At 42.1% G+C, this 18,176-nt stretch overlaps 1 protein-coding gene across 1 annotated transcript in view; it reads right to left on the reverse strand.

Moving 5' to 3' along the window:
• SETD4 (SET domain containing 4) overlaps positions 1 to 18,176 on the reverse strand; it is a 586,654-nt gene that overhangs the window by 453,147 nt on the left and 115,331 nt on the right. Inside the window, exon 15 of the mRNA XM_082458843.1 lies at positions 1,301 to 1,422. The gene's annotated coding sequence lies outside the window, so the exon portion shown is untranslated. The remainder of the gene's footprint in view (positions 1 to 1,300; positions 1,423 to 18,176) is intronic.

The raw sequence follows: 18,176 nt of genomic DNA on the forward strand, positions 1-18,176 counted from the left end.
TCCTTTCTAGATCAGTTAGGTTACTGATTTGGCTGCTGTAACAACGGCCAAAGTAACAGTGTCTTAAACTGAGAGAAGTTTATTTCTTTCACATAATGGTCTAATCATAAGTATTGGAAGAGTGCCATGCCACCCCATATCATCAAAGTCCCATCTCTGACTTCCTCCTCTGTCATTCAAAATACATGGCTTCCATTTTGCCAGTTACTGATACGTGTACACCTAGGCCAGTCCACAGAGGCCAAATAACGGCCCCCATCCACAGCCCCTCAAGGTCAGATCCCATTGGCCAGAACTTAGCTTCGCGGCACTCCTCACGCAGGAGAATAAGGGGAAGTCTTTGTCCTGGGCTGCCGATCGCTCAGCAATACTAAAGAAGGACGGCAGTGACTGGCCACCTCTGCCACACTCTCCCTTTTGCTAAGGTGCAGTGTGTCCCTAAGTATTGGCACAGGGAAGGCACAAAATAGGTAATTGTTAAAAGAACAAATAAACAAATGAGTGGATGAAATCCTTAAGGGAATGCTAATTTAAAAACAAATATGAGGACAGATTGCTAGGACGTCCATGGTTCATTTCTTCATCACTCTTTCAGAAGTGAAATTTAGGTTTCATTAGATAATTAAATTGACTTAGAAATCGTATATTTGTATGTCCGAATCAGAATAGCGATATAAATACCCAGTGATGACTCCATCAGATTTTTCTCCAGAATTTCACAAACTCATACGGTCATGGAACCCTTTTGTCAGAGAATATCCACTAACAATTCATGAGACATTCATGAAAAACATTCTCCTGCCCAAAATCTTAGCAGAAAAATAGAATTCAACCATTCATCTTCTCAGGTAGGACCTTAAAGAAATAATTCTATACACAGCAAAATATATATTTTTTAAAAGCAACAACACACAGCAAAACTACTCTGTTTGACATCATAATGGTGGATACATGCCATTAAACATTTGGCCAAACCCATAAAATATACACCACCAGAAGTGAACTGTAAGGTAAACTATGGACTTTGGGTGATTTTGATGTGTCAATGGAGGTTCATTCATTGTAACAAGTATAGCACTTTGGTGGGAGATGTTGATGGCGGGGGAGTCCATGCATGTGGAGGTGAGGGGGTATATGGGAAATCCCTGTACATTCTGCTCAGTTTTGCTGTGCAGTAAAACTTCTCTAAAAAAATAAAATCTATTTCTGAAAAAGCAAAAGAGAAGTCTTTTCAGAGCACACTGATAATAGTTCCATGGTATCTTGCCATGACTGCGAATGACTAGACGGGTTGACCTACCACCTTATGTGACATCCTCTTCTCCCCAGTGACTTCCCAACAATCATGGAAGGTTACAAATGGCAGGGACCTTCAAATGTCATCGAAGCCATCCGTGTTCAGATCCTGATGTCACCGCAGGACTGGGAGAAAACAACATCAGAACGAAACTTCATGACATGATCTCATTCATACGCACGGTCTGGATAACATCACTTCCACTTTAAATAAACACTGAAAAGGGAAGATTATCCAGACAGACGATCTTAGATGCACTATATCTGTGGACTAGGCGACTGCAACCAACAGTCCCAGGAAATCTGGCATTTGTTTGGAAAACACGTCTGGATTTTGAAAGGGCTCTGCCTAACACCTTCAGTGTATGCCCAGAGGTCTTTGAGGAAGCGCACTCATAAAGAGGATGCGACTGTGTGAGGAATTTTGATTGATGCCACTTTCATGTTGCAACTCTTGCTCAAAAGGGAAGTTAGTCCAGTTCCCCTTTGAAACAGCTTCTCGGCAGCAGGTGGCCACCAACCACTCAGAAAGCAGGCATGTGAACGCAGCTGTCTTGAAATTCCACTGTTTTGTAATGATTCTCCCTTAATCCATTAAAAGGGCATGAGAGGGAGGGCAGAGAAGGTCGATTTTTAGTAGACAGTAGTCTCTTGGAATTACAAAACTCAATATATCATGGAGAGACTGGTTCCTTTCTCCCATTTCGAAGAATTGTTATAAAATACTTGAACTAACTCAAAGCTCAGCATTGGAGACCCCTCTGTAATTAGCATGGTTTGGAGGAGGAGAGTTGAGGAGGAAGTCCATTGAAAATAGTTTGCAGTAATCTATTAGGCAACTCTCTACACTTTTCCACCATAATTTTCATTTTTCCCCTAATGAGTTCTTTTTTTGTCTCAAGTTTCTATATTTAGTCTGGAAACCTTCCAGACTGGGAGATTATTTTTATAACTTCCTTTTTAATTGAACTATAGTTGATTTACAATATTGTGTTAGTTTCAGGTGTACAGCAAAGTGATTTAGTCATATATATATATATATATATATATATATATATATATATATATATATATTCTTTTTTCAGATTCTTTTCCATTTTAGGTTATTACAAGATACTGAATATAGTTCCCTGTGCTATACAGCAAATCCTTGTTGTTTATTTTATATATAGTGATGTGCATCTGTTAACCCCATACTCCTAAGTTATCCCTCCCCCCTTTCCCCTTTGGTAACCATAAGTTTGTTTTCTATGTCCACCAATGAATTCTGAGTCTCCAGAAATTAGAAAAGACTATTTCTCAATTTACCTGGGCAGGAATCCATTTTAACGTAACTAAGTCTAGAGACTGAGGGAAACTAGATAATAATAGAAATAATTGTGCTAATTTTAAAAAGAAAAGAAAAAGAACAAGGTTAATGTTGGTTACAGTAAATATTCATGAAAAATATGTGTTATTCAAGGTAGTCACTAAAAAGATGGAAATATTTTCAAATGTGATTCATTCCAATTGAAACGGGAAGGGGAGCAAAACACCAACATCTGACAGGGCAGTGAACCTCACTAAGTGACAGCAGCTCTGCCCTGTGGGGAGGAAGCCGCCCTCCTCCCAGTGCGGGGCTGGACCAGCTCACTCCAACCAGCAGCCTCTGGAGAAAGAGTCATGGAAACACACACACACACACACACACACACACACACGCACACACAGAGACAACAGCCAGCCAGAGAGTGTGAAGGAGAGAGGGGCTACACCAACCCCTTCAGGGCCACGGCAGCCAAAAGATATCCTTCAAGAAGGAAAGGAATCACGGAAAAGAGATGAAGGTGGAGGCGTTGGGGGCAGTCCTAGGCCCTTCTGGTTTTGCGCTGCCCAGCTGGAACAGATTTTTGCTCAAATAAACTTACAATTTTTTAAAAGAAAAAGAAAAATAGTTAATGGATAACTTAGGTCAAAATCCTGTTGGGAGAGGGTTGACCAGTTTTCTGGATTCAGGGGTCCTGAGACAAAAGCCTAAATGTCATCAGCAGGCAATTCAGGTAAGGAAGCCAGAACAGACTTGGAATGAAAGGGAATGGGGGCCCCCAGGAATAACACACTGTAAATGTTCAGGCCTTGGGGATTTGCAACTTGAAGAAAATGGCCAGAAGTTACTTCTGAAAGCTAGGAAAATGTACAGAAAACACAAGCATCTAAAAAAGGAGGGTTGTGAAGTGGGAGAAAGGGATGACCTTGGCTTCTATGAGTCTACGCGCCTACTTTTAATTTCCTTCACTAAAAAAAAAACAAAAAAAGTTTGTGTAATGATACTTTTAAAACCCGTAAGTAGAAAACCTACCTGGGAAATAATCAGTGTGAGCTGGAAGAGCATAGATACAGTAAGACCCCTACATACGAACCTTCACGTTGCAAACTTTCAAAGATGAGAATGTGCGTTCGCATGTCCAATCACTAAGTCAGTTCACGTGCCTGGCGTACATTGTCACGCGTGTGCATCCTCTAGAAGCAGTTGTGCTTTTGTGTACTTACATTGTGTAGCTTACTAATGAAGACCAGCTGGAACTGGAGGTCCAGAGAAAGGACGAAGAGAGACAAGAGGAAGAAGAAGTAACTGAAGAACAGAAGAGATTCACGATGCAGGAAATGGCAAGGGGATTTTCTTTATATGAGGAGGCACTGTTGGGACTTCCCTGGTGGTGCAGTGGTTAAGAATCCACCTGCCAACGCAGGGGACCTGGGCTTGATCCCTGGTCCGGGAAGATCCCACATGCTGTGGAGCAACTAAGCCCATGTGCCACAACTACTGAGCCTGCGCTCTAGAGCCTGTGAGCCACAACTACTGAGCCTTTGTGCCACAACTACTGAGGCCTGCGCACCTAGAGCCCGTGCTCCGCAACAAGAGAAGCCACCGCAATGAGAAACCCACTCGCCGCAACTAGAGAAAATCCATGCACAGCAACAAAGACCCAACGCAGCCAAATATTAATTAACTAATTAATTAATTTTTTTAAAAGGAGGCACTGTTAGTTTTTGAGGCACAGGACCCAAATGTAGAACGGTACGCGAAGGTTGCAGCAGCCGTTCAGAACGCAACCCAGTGCTACCATGTCATCTTTGATGAGAAAAAAAGAGCTACTACCCAGACATCACTGGATTGTTTTTTTCAAGAGGGTAGATAGAATTGAATCCAGCAAGGAATCAGAACCTGTGCCGTCAACGTCAGGCGTTGAGTGAAATTGCAGCTTGCCCTCCATCTCCTATGGCTGATGACCCTTCAGCTCTACCATCTCCCACCTCCTCTCCCTCCTCCAGTCAGTAACTCTTGTTGCCTGTTCACTCGATGCCAGCCCCTGTGTGCCAGCTGTTGTACTGTACTGCTGTACTTTTCAAGGTACTGTACTGTAAGATTAAAAATGTTTTATTTTTTGTGTTTGTTTTTTATGTATTATTTGTGTGAAAAGTATTATAAACCTATTACAGTGCAGTACTACACAGCCAATTGTGTTAGTTGGGTACCTAGGCTAACTTTGTTGGACTTACGAACAAATTGGACTTAACGAACGTGCTCTCAGAACGGAACTTGTTCGTATGTAGGGGACTTACTGTATTCTCCTATTTATCTAACTTCCCTGTAAGAGAAGCCACGGGCTCCACATTACAGAAGGGTAAACGGGTGCCGTTTGTTTTAATTTTTTCAAGATTTTGATTTAATCTAATCAAGATATTGGGGTTTAGGGGGTGGAGTCAACTACCCTAGGAAGGCGGATCCAGTTACAGACTTGAGGTGCACTCAGATCTAGACCCTTCCTCCTGACTTGACTCAGCTCAGCATCACCATCCGGCCGCACTGGGCACTCCACCAGGAGACCCTGCAGACCCTCAATGAACTCAGTACCTTCCCTTCTCTCACCCTCTTTCCTCTTTCACTTTCATCTCCCTTCTCCTCTCAACCTTCTCTGCCACTGTCTTCTGCATCTCAGTTAATGAGGTCACTACCCATCTGATTTCCAATGCTAGGAATATTCAGGCACATCCCTGACTAAATAACTCTGCAACCTCCCTCACCTATAGGATAAAATCCAAACTTTTCCATCTCCATTGAGAAGAGCCTTTCACGTTCAGGTCCCCATGTACCTTTCAAACCCTCCCTACCCTATGCTCCCAATTCACCCAAGTGTCCTGCAAGACTCCACACCCAATCACGTTCCAGTGCCCTTGGACATACTGCCTTCATTTGGGGCACCCTCTTACTCTCCTTTGCCTCGGGAACTGCTGCCCCATTTCAAGGTTCTGCTGAAGCATCACCTCTTCTGTGAAGACCTCCTTAAGTCCCCAGGCAAAGTCTTTCAGTCTGTCTTTCATCCTCTTGGGTTTTTAGAATAGTACTTGCCCTGTTGACTGCTAACCATTGTGTTTTTGAGACTCTCTTCCCCAGTGAGCTGTTAGAAGGCATGGAGATCTCTTATTCATCTTTGTGTGTGAGCAGTAAGCACCTTAGTCACCTTACCTAACATTGCAACATACACATACACACATTCTGCTGTGTTTTCACCATAGCACTAATGTATACACACTTTGCCTGTTTATTTATTATCTGGCTCCCTCCACTAGAATACGAGCTCCATGAAAGCAGGTATTTTGATCTATTCTGTTCTCCCCTCTACCACCAGTTCCCAGAATAATACCTGGCATGTGGTGGACGCTTAATAAATATTTTGATGAATGTGCATCCAAAATGATTAGAATGGTGTCTACACATTCAACGTATTCATTGTTGAATGAATGCAAAAGTCCCACCTGTCTCTTAGAACTTTCCTCGGCTTTCTTCCACCTTTATTCACCTCCTCTGAACTCCTACAGTAGCTACAGCGAGGTCCCACTACTCTCAGTACTTTGTTCCATTAATGTATTTTAATCTGGTCTCTCTAAGGACATTATAAAAATTCCAAGGGCAGGCGCCACATCTTTTAAGAAAGATAATGTTAAATATAACTGGTGCCAGGTGCTTCCAAAGTGATTTATTGTATCACTTAATTATCTCCCAAACATCTACAAAATTAGTTCACTATTCCGATTTGGCATATAAGGTAACTGAGGTGCCGACGTACCCACATTCTCAAGGCCTTTAAGTAGAAAAATCAGGATTCAAACCAGGTTTGACTCTAACTTCTGTGTTCCTTCCACTAACCCACATTGCTTCTGAGTTAATGTAGCTCACTGTTAACTTTTCCAAAAATATAGAAAAGCCAAAAAAAGAAAAACAATCACCCACAAACTCTTCATCCAAAGACAATCACTATTAACATTTATTCTATGACTTGGTCTTTTTTATTCTACACATTTTTAAATAGTTGTGGTCATACTATATCTAAAAAATGGTTATACCAACTTTCTAATTAAGATTTTAAGTTTGTGTCCCATATTTATAATAAATGTTAGGATATGATCATTATTGTCTGTTTATCCATGAAGCTAAACGTTTTTTCAAGGTTTTCTTAATGTGTACTTTTTCCCTTTGTGAATTATTTATTCTTTCCCTACTTACCTAGTTGAGGTCTTAATAATTTTCTTGTACATTTTATAAAGAATACTTTCTAAAAATTGTTGAGACATTAGATTTTTAAAATTTTAACCAAAAAAAATTGTAACTATGTGAGATGACGGATATGATGGATATGTGTACAAAGCTTATTGTGGTGATTTGTTCACCACATGTACATACATCTAACCCTTATGTTGTACACCTTAAACTTACACAGTTTACGTAAATCGTATCTCAGTGAAGCTGGAAAAAAAGAATACTTTCTTACCCATTTTTTCTGAGTATTTTCTATGCTATTTCTCAATTCTCTTACCCAATAAGTGCCTAGCATTGTGCTGAATGCAAAATGAACGCGACATAAGAGTGCTGATTAATCATTTAAAATTATTTACCCAACCAAGTGATCGTGGTTCACATCATCTGTAATGTCATATTGATATCATGTCTTCCTGATATGCAACAATAAGAAAAGCACTTCATCTCCATGGTCTTCTTCCCCAAAATCCATAACCCCAGTCTCATCATAAGAAAACATCCGACAAACTCAAGTTGAGGGACATTCTAAGAAATACTTGACCAGTTCCTTCAGAAATGTCAAGGTCTTGACAGATGAGGAAAGACTGAGAAATTGCCAGAGATTGGAGAAGATTAAGGAGACATAATGACCAAATGTAACATGGTATCCTGGATTAGATTCTTTATAGAGAGAGGGCATTAGTGGAAAAGCTAGAGAGATCAGAATAAAGCCTGTAGTCTGAGTAACAGTACTGTACCAATGTTAATGTCTTAGTTTTGATAAGATACCTTGTTAGATGAGATGCTGACATTAAGGGAAACGGGGTAGAGAGCATACAGGAAATCTCTGTACTATCTTTCCAACTCTTCTATAACTCTGGTTATTTCAACATAAAAATGTTTTTCTTTAAATGATTCACTCTGGATACATAACTAGTATCATTTCACAGAAGAGCACAACTTTACCTGACACAACCTTAGTTCTTTCAACAACCTTAAATGCCAGAATAAAGAACTATTTATTGGCTTCATAATAAATTAGAGGAGAGCTGAAACCCAGAAATATAATGTACTGGATGTGAGTTTGCCAAGATGGAAAAGAGATCAGAAACAAGACTAGCTCAGTTAGACAGGTCAAAAATCACCTTTCTAAGGCAGAAAAAGTGGACCAGACAAACTAAGTACAAGGTCACCTAAAGCAGAATGGTATGTTGGAAACAGCCTGAGTTCTGAAGTTGAATCCTGGCACTGCCCATCTCCAGTTGGTTGGGGACCTTAGGAAAGTAAACAACGTTCCAGAGTTTTGGCTTCTTCAAGCTTGAAATTGAAATAGTTATATTTCTTTTATGGGCCTCTAGAGGAGGGATCATCAAACTTTCTTCCTAAGATAAGAAATATGTTAGGTTTTGTGGGTCAGATGGTCTGAGTCACAGCTATTCAACTCCGCCAGTGTAGTTTGAAAGTAGCCACAGACAACACTTAAAAGTGTGGCCAGAGGCTCAAAGAAGAGATTAGCTGGGGAAGAAGAAGAAGACAGAGTAGAAGAGATTGATAACTTCCATATGCCACAGAATTCCCCCATTTCATTGCCAGGATGATGGTGAGGGTAGCACTGTCTACAGAGACCTTCATTTCCAAATGTAAATATTGTTCATGTATTAGCACCCTGGGAATACAGCAGCTATAACGTGTTTGCTGTATTTTAAAATATTCAGTACAATTATAGAAGACAAGAAAAATAAATGGGGTGGCTGAAACCCAAAGGGTATATTACGTAGATGGTAAGTAAGCTAGTGGCTTGTGCAAGGCAGATGAAATTCATTGATGTGTTCAGTAAACAATGTGTTAGCCGTAGGTAGTGAGTAAGCATATAGCATAATCCAGAAGATATGTATATCTTGAAACAGTATAGTCATATGGGATGTATCCAAATATTCCTCTTCTTATAAGCATATCAATCATTTTAGATTAGGCCCCACCCTAGTGACCTCAATTTTTTTTTTGGCCGTGCCTTGAGGCAAGCGGGATCTTAGTTCCCCGACAAGGGATTGAACCCACACCCCCTGCAATGGAAGCATGGAGTCTTAACGAGTGAACCACCAGGGAAGTCCCGACCTCACTTTAATTTAATTACCTCTGCAAAGACCCTATCTCCAAACATGGTCACACCATGAGGCACTGATGGTTAGGATTTCAACATATGAATTCAACTGGGATGGGGGACACAATTCAGTCCATAACACTTGACTTTTCCAACGTCTAGATGCCACCTGCGTTCCTTGGCTCATGGTCGCCTCCTTCATCTTCAAAGCCAGCAGTATAGCATCTTCAAATAGACATCTATCTCTCTGACCTCTGCTTCCATCATCACATCTTCTTCTGTAACTCTGATTCCCCAGCCTCCCACTTTCCTAAAAGGACTCTTGTGATTACATTGGACCCACCAGATAATCCAGGATAACCTCCCCATCGCAAGCCCCTGTATCACATCTGCAAAGTCCCTTTGCCATGTAAAGTTACATATTCACAGTTCTAGGGACTAAGACGTGGGCATCCTTGGGTGCCATTATTCTGCCTAACACAACCAGTCAGCAGGTTGATTGTGGACCTACAGCTACTGGCTGGACATCTTTCCAATAGAGCAAGGATGTGCTGATTACAGGCACCTTTCATCTACTGAACACCTTGTTTAACCTCATCTCTAGTCCTTGTAAGCACACCATGGACAGGCAAGGCTGATGCAGCAGACAGACAGTCAGAACGTAGGCCAGGGTTCCAGAATCCTGGAATTATGGTCTTTCCACCCTGCAGGCACTGGATCCTAAGTGCGTTCATCACCCCATCAATTTCTCCTTGATTTTCACTGCATGTCTTGAATTGGTTGAATAAACCATATGATTTGGGCTTCCCTGGTGGCGCAGTGGTTGAGAATCTGCCTGCCAATGCAGGGGACACGGGTTCGAGCCCTGGTCTGGGAAGATCCCACATGCCGCAGAGCAACTGGGCCCGTGAGCCACAACTACTGAGCCTGAGCGTCTGGAGCCTCTGCTCCGCAACAAGAGAGGCCGCGATGGTGAGAGAGGCCCGCGCACCGCGATGAAGAGTGGCCCCCACTCGCCGCAACTGGAGAAAGCCCTCGCACAGAAACGAAGATCCAACACAGCCAAAAATAAACATAATAAATAAATAATAAATAAAAAATTTTAAAACCATATGATTTGAGCATCTTATGTGGTCTGTGAGCCCTTCTGTTCCGTGACAGCCTGCCTGGTAGGGTCTTAGAGGCTGCCACAGCATCAAGGTCATTTTCCATACATCATCAGCTTTCATACAGAAGCAGATTGTTGAGTCAACAGAACACGGTGAAATTTGATGGAGAAGGGTATGTAAGCCTTGGGCTCAGAGAGGGTGGAGTTGGGTGGAATCCAGCAATGAGCAGCACAGGATCCCACGAAGGCCTCAGCAACAGAGGACTGGGGGTGACCAAGAATCCACCACGGAGGAGGAAGACCCTGCCGGCCAACTTCCCCGGGCACGCTGCCCAGACCAGCCCTGTCCAACAGTGCCCGAGGCTCATGCCAGGCCAGATTCCAGGGCATTGTGTCATTTGAGGCAGTTAGATGCACCAATGAACATTGAATAGTGTGGGAAATCTGACAGTCAGGATACCAACAGGACGGCCAGGAAAGGAACAGCGAACAGAACTCCTGTTTCCTCTTTTGTGTTGTTTCTGAGCCATAACTTCCATAATTTGTGAAATCCAAAGCAGAAAAAGAATGTTAAAAGACCTGTGCATACATAGGTTTAAAACACTTTCCGCCCTTTTCCCAAAATACCAAAATCAGAAGCATTCCAGATTTCAGGAAGGAAATACATATTTAATTTAATTTATTTTTTTTAAAGGAATGCCATTTGAAAAACATTAAGAGGTGCTCTTGTATACCACAAGCTGACTTTTAGAAATGAATTTATTTTTACTTTAAAAAGGCTTTAAAGAGTAAATATCCTTTTAATTCAATGTCAATCTTTTAAAAATTAAAAAAAGAGCTTTTCTCAATAGTAATTGTCACATTTCAAACCCCTACATTTTGGATTTTTTTGGAAAATGAAAATAAAATGTGCCCTATCTGGTGAAGACATGTGGAGTGTTACAAGGACCATCCCCAAAACTCTGCCCTTTAGATTCCAAATTCTAGATCAGGACGAGCCCTGCGTCTGTCATCTACATTAAGCCACCACAGTGATTGGAATAAAGTGTTTCCTTGAGTGATGGGCATCCTTAATAATTCATAGGTGACCACTCACAGGTCCCTCCAAGTGACAGAAGACCCTCTCAACCCTATAAAGCTGGGTAACTGAGCCCCTATAACAGGGTTATGAAAAGCAACCTTTTCTGATAGAACCCTTCAGAGTTAAGTTTGCAGGAAATACATGCTACTGGTGTACGACCAGGAGAAAAATAGTTTATTTGCAAAACAGAACAATCCAGGTTTCCTACCCCTAATGTTTTCTTATGTGAAGAGATGCTACATGAGAAACACTCTCCAGACTTCAGGTACAATCCTAGTATCAGAATCCCCTGATCCAGCCCCGAGTTTATAACAAAAAAGAATACCAGCATATAACAAATAAAACATATAACGAAAAGGATGGAGAATTCTTCCTGAGAAAGTTTGCATTCTGCTTTCATATCAAGAATACATGTGTCCTCCCTTTAATTCCAATTGCAGATATTTATTCTAAGGAATTAATCAGAGATGTGAAAAATGTATATATAACAATATTTATTTCAGCATCATTTCTGAAGTAAATTTGGAGCAACCTAAGTGTCCACCAATAGGAAAATGATTAAACAAAGTGAAGCACGGGCAAAAGATGGAATAATACGTTACCGTTTAAAGTTGGGTTTTTGAAGAGTAATAATACAGGGGTATGTTCATGATATAACGTAATAGGAAAAGAAGGATATAAAATTATAAACACAATCTGATTTCAATTTTGTTTCTAAAACAGTAAGGATTATTATTTTCATGATACTTTCCTGTTTTTTCCAAGTTTTCTACACTGGAAATGTATCACTTCCATAGTCGAGGGGTGGGGAGTATATATTATTCAAAGAAATGGATTTATCCCAGAAAACTCTCCCTGTTTAATTCTACTGTTTTTACAATAGCCCAGCACATGGATGTGAAAAGTGGCTACAGTGAAGGCTGCAATGACCACAACCCTGTGGGCTGTTTCTCCCCAGGCCCCAGCATCCCCCATCTAAGACTGCGTCTGCACCCCCAGGGGAAACACTACAGACAGTCCGGGGAACCAGCCCAACGATTTCGGTTACTTTGATAATTCAAAGTTTGACCACAAGGCAGCATTAGTAGAGCGGGTCCTGTCTATTCAACAGCAGACGATCCTGCCCCCCAATAATCACAGATAAGCAGTTCAACAAATGTACTCTCCTCCTAAACAACACTTACAAGGCTCTAGCACACGTGTGTTGACACAGAAAGTGCCATCAAAGTGTGTATGTGTGCAGGAGCCTGTGAGCAAGAGAGAAGGCCAGGGAGAGAAGAAGGGGGAGGGAGAAAGAGAAGGGAGGGAGAAGGGAAGGAGAAGGGGGAGGGGAGGGAACAAAAGGAGGGAGTGTTCACACCAATGACTCAAGTCTGTGCCTGGCTAATTTAAAAATTCGCTGACTCTAAAATTTTCCTAACATTTCCAGGATAGGGAAGAACTCAGAACTAAGAACTCTAATCCCGACTAAAGGAGAATAGCCCCTTCTGTTCCTTCTTCCAACAACTTAACACGAACATCGCCAGCTTTGTCTGTGTACACAAGTCGTCTAGAGCACTTGAAACTGGTGCCCAGCGAAAAAGGAGAATTGAGCCCTTCTTTCAACAGGATTCCCTAGCCCGGACTGCAGGCGTTATCTGCATGCATTAATGCGTATGCAAATTACCGCTGATCTAGCACGGACACCGAGAGACATCTAGTGACAAGTTGGGTGAAAAACAGGACAACATACAGACCACAGAGAGGAAGCAATATGCCATCCACCTGCAACTGTACTTTATTCAATAAACTGCTATTAAACATCTAATGTGCTAGGCACCAAGCTAAGTTTGGGGGAATACGAAGAACAAGACAAACAAAAGAAGAATTTTCCATCATTTGTATCACATCTGTATCAGAATTTTCCATAATTTGTAAATATCCCTCATTAGAGAATGTCTTTCTTCTGCTGTCTCTATTTATGAAACACAAAACAAAGTCCCACATTCAAAACAGAGCATCTCTCAAAGGAAAGCCAAATTATTTGCTTTCCCTTGGTAAGACGATGATTTTCCAAAAGCTCTAGGATTAAAAGAATATTCTGTCAGTAATTCCAAATTTGCAATCCTTGCAAAAGGCTGGGTTTTTTCTTTGATTTTTATAACACTTTCCCCATATTCCCTCTCCCAACCCAGAGGGCTGAGCAGAACAGAAATAGTGCTTTTAAAGTGAGTTTATATAAATTTTGTTCTGATAAGTTTAGAAATTAATTTCATAACATTCTTTAATCAGTTCAAGCATCAGGCTCACAAACTAACCAAAAGAAAATATAAAACTAACATTCTGAATTCAGGTCTCCTTAATACTATCAATAGTTTGTACACGGAAACTTTTCTATACTAAGAGTGGAAAGGTATCTCTGTGTGCGTATGTGTGCATGTGTGTGTGTGTGTTTAATCTCTGAAAACCTCCCATCACTAAGAAGTATCAATATGTGGAAATTCTAAGCTGTATTTTATCTTCAATTATATCATAATGTATTGCATATATAAAATGGTACATTGCAAATCACTCCATCATACATTTCTTTTCCTTATAAGAGAAGGAAAACAGTTCAGTACTCTGTACCTCGAGCGCTAGAGAGGTTTGTGAGCAATCATAAGAAATGTTGGTACCTTTCTTCCAGGGAGGGCCGAAGGCAGTCCAAATCACCAGATCTCGTAAGACCCATATAAGTAAAAGCAACTCAACTTAGAGCTTATCCTACTTAGCGGTTTTGGTGAATAAGAAATACAGGATATGCTATTCATTTTAAAAGCAAAGACCAAGAAACATAAAATTATTCTGTAAATGCAGTAAGTGAAAATAAGCTTCCCTTCTACGTTATGCACATTTCAGGAAAAGACATAGTGATGGGGATGGGGGAGTCTGGAAAAAAGACAGATTATGAGACCAACCTGGGTCTTACCATTTGCCACGTGCCCTGAAGGCAGGATGGCTTTCTTTGGGAAAAATCTCAACCCTTTAGATGAAAAAGATGAACAAATCTGGCCAAAATTTTTTAATTAAAAAATATGTTTAACTGTTGCCACTTGATATCTTTTTGTCCCTCTTCATTTCCTTCCCAAATCACCAGAGTCCCATTGCATGCAGCCCTCCCAAACCCCTGCAGCCTACAACAGGGCATCCTGGCTGAGCCCCTGTGATCTGTTTTACAGCCCTGCTTCTCTATCCCAGCAGCCTGTGACATTTCTTTCCAGACCTGCATTGCAGTAAGTGCAGACCCCTTGCACGGCACCTGCCTGTAGAAAAGCCAGGGTGGAGAGCACACTACCTTTCCTACCTGTCACAGCTGAACCCCTGCCACCGTCTCCTTCTCAACAGGTGTCTTCCACCTGGCTTTGAATTCCAGCACCACACCAGGCTGAGCCCGCCCGGGGAGGAACTGAGATAGGGCTTGAGTCACACCTGTTTGACCCCACGAGTGCTGCATATACATAGTGCGCACACACACACACACACACACACACACACACACACATCTTTGATAATGATAATTTTCTGAGATAACTGGTCAACACCGCTAGGTCATTAGAAAGGACCATGTGCTTCCAAATGAAAAATACCCAGAGAAATTACTGAGAGAGGTATGGTAATTAATCACATTGGCAGATTTAGAACTTACTTTCAAACAGGCTTTCTCTCGTGCCTCCATTCACGACAGCACTTGCAGGTCCGTATCGGGACAGTCCAGCGGCCCAGCGACACCTGCGTTCAGGCAGCCCTGGCTTGTGCTCTTGTGGCAGCCCCTAGTAGGGACCATCATGCTGCCCCTCCCCACAGGGCTGCACCCAGGTCTCTCTCAGCCCTGCAATCTGCTGCAGGCTAGCCATCGCCCCGTTAGCCCAGGACAGTCCCAGTTTACACCGGTTAACCTGTCATAATGATTATTAGCACCTTCTTTTATTCTGAAAAGAGTCCTGGTTTGGATAATAAATGCCATGGTAACTCACCTTTTGGGAACATTCTCCCCACCAACACACCTTTCCTATCTGTGCAACTGTACAGTCGGCTGAAAAATGGGACTTTTGCACTTGTGTATTCCCGTGATTATATGCCCTGGGCCCATCCATGGTTCCCCGAGGCTGACGTGGGCCGCTTCTAGACCATCTACTGGTCCAAGATAGACAGATCACACATGTTCTCTACCTCCCCCTTTCCAACAGGTTGAGCTCTAATCACATCAGATACACCTGTGCATGGATATTCTTCAGGGACAAACTCTAACGTATGGGGTCTTGTTGACTGATCTGTATTAGAAAATAAGATAATGTAAGACAATGTAAAAATAAGATAAGATAACGTAAGTTAGGGAGGATACTCAGTTCTAAGTCATCATCTGTGAAACCTTTTACAGAGGCTTCATTCAAAATTTAAATAGGATAAAATTCACAAACATCATGATTTGCTCATAATCGTTGGTGACTCCAAAGAAGGTCACAGACCTTCTTCAAGTGACTAATGAGAACTGACATTCAAGTGTCTTTAATTTATAAATGTCATCATTATTCTGTCCAACTGTGGACATGTACCTACCACCACTTGGTAGACACCCAAGGAGTACTTGTTGATTCATTTGTTAACAGAAGGGGAACCACTTCTCAGGCCACATTTGCAGGCAGCACTGCAGGGGTGAAGAGCTGGGGCAGATGGTCAGACATACCTCTCTCTGCAGCCTGGCTCTACCCTCTTAATCCTCTTCTACTTTGAATAGTCTCTGAACCTCTCTGAGGCTGTTTCCTACTCTGTGAAGTAGGGATAAGAGTCACCAACCCCCTAGCATTGTTATACTACTGCACCTAACGAATGAATGGATAAAGAGGATTGTGGTATACAATGGAATACCACTCAGCCATAAAAAAGAATGAAATTTTGCCATCGGCAGCAACATGGATGGACTTGGAGGGCATGATGCTAAGTGAAACAAGTCAGACAGAGAAAGGCAAATACTGTATGATATCACTTATGTGTGTAATCTAAAAAGTACAACAAATGAGTGAATATAACAAAAAAGCAGCAGACTCACAGAGAACAAACTAGTGGTTACCAGTGGGGAGGGTGGGCAGGGGCAATTTAGGGGTGAGAGAGAACATAGCCAGTATTTGGTAATACATAACTGTAAACAGAAAGTAACCTTTAAAATGTATACAAATGTTTTTAATTTAAAAAAAAAAATACTGCACTTAAAGCGTTTGATACAGTGCCTGGTCTAATAAGCTTTCAATCATTATTTTTATCTAACAAATGCACATTGTGCTTATTAAGTGTCACACCCAGTTCTGAGCACTTTGCAAATACTAATTCATTTAATCCTCATAACAACCCCATGATATTGATAGTAAATATTTGTACTATCCCCATTTTACAGATAAAAACTGAGACAGAGAAAGTTTAGGTCCCCTGCCTGGGGTCCCACAGTTGGTTACCACCCAGTCAGACTGGCTCCAGACACTAATCTCTTCACCGGTATGCTAGGCAGCTCTGCCAATTTTCCACACTGGTTGAGAGCACAGATGGTATCATTAGGACCCACTGAGGCCAGCCGATCAGTGGAGCTGAGGTAGGAGCTCCACAGTAGCGTCTGGTACACAGACTTGGACACAAGGACACTTACTGTCACCATGCCACACCAGGATGGTGACCCACTGAGATAATCAGTAGCCAGATATCTCTAGCTTAAACCCAGATGCGTCCTGCATCAACTTCTATTACATTTTTTAAAAAGACTTCTGTTTTCTCCTTTCATTGATCTGAATCAACACAGAATCAACATCCAACAGCACAGGTTCTCCAGGTAAAGAACCAATGTCAAATTAATCCTTCAAAATGGAAGTGTTTTGAAGGGCTCTGCTGCTTTCATTTTAGAAAAGACACATAACTCAAACTTCACGTCAGAGATACATTCAGTCAAAAAACAGGATTTACTGAGGGCTAGCAGGACCTCCTGAGCTCACGTAGGTGAGGGACAGAACCTTTGATGTTGAATTGTGTCCCCCAAAAAAGATACGGTGGAGTCCTAACCCTTAGTACCTCAGAGTGTGACTTTATTTGGAAACAAGGTCTTTACAGAGGTCATCAAGTTAAAATGAGGTCATTAGGGTGGGTCCCAATGCAGTATGACTGTGTCCTTATAAAAGAAGGGGAAATTTGGACACAGAAACAGGCAAACTCCGAGGGAAGATGATGTGAAGAGAGACAAGGAGAAGACAGCCAGCTACAAGCCAAGGAGAGAGATCTGGTACGGAAGATTTCCTCACAGCACTCAGAAGTAACCAACCCTGCTGATACCTTGATCTTGGACTTCCAGCCTCCAAAAGTGGGAGAGAATAAATTTCTATTGTTTAAGCCTCCCAGCTTGTGGCACTTTGTTACAGCAGCCATAGGAAATTAATACAGACCTTGGTATCAGGAGTGGAGTGGCTTAAACTCAGAAACCTAACTGGCAAAGAACTGAGGGGCACCCATGAGACACACAGTGAGCTGATGTGAGTTAAGACAGTGGGCAGACAGGGCACCGGTGACCCCAGGTGAGACCAGAAGACTCTCTTCCTTGGCCTCGACTGGAGGGGGTAGGGGGACCCCACATGCTCTGAGCACTGAGGGTCACCTGCCCAGTGGAGCCAGGAGCAGTCCTTACTGTCCCCATCCAGCTCAGTGCCCCTGGCCATTCCAGCCAGGAGCAGACATGTCTAATCTCTCCAGGTCAGACCCCTGTCTCCTTCATGTTGAGAGTCCTCTCGACTGGCCTGTGGGTCTCTTGATGCCTACTTGACTATGAAGAGGGACAGCCTCAGCTCCTAGAAGATGGGGCAGGCATATGTCAATGTGGGTTCCTCTCTACTTAAATTAACCCTTCACCTAGTTGGTACAGAGGTGTAGCCAATGAAGCCAGTTGAAACTGGGGGTGCTACCCCGTAAAAGCAGAAGTACTTCCCCATATACTCTTACCTCTGTCCTTGACCTCAAGCCTTGCCTAACAAGTAACCTACTGGCC

Source organism: Balaenoptera physalus (assembly GCF_965194825.1).
Source record: "Balaenoptera physalus genome assembly, chromosome: 4".
In the NCBI taxonomy this organism is placed as follows: Eukaryota; Metazoa; Chordata; class Mammalia; order Artiodactyla; family Balaenopteridae; genus Balaenoptera; species Balaenoptera physalus.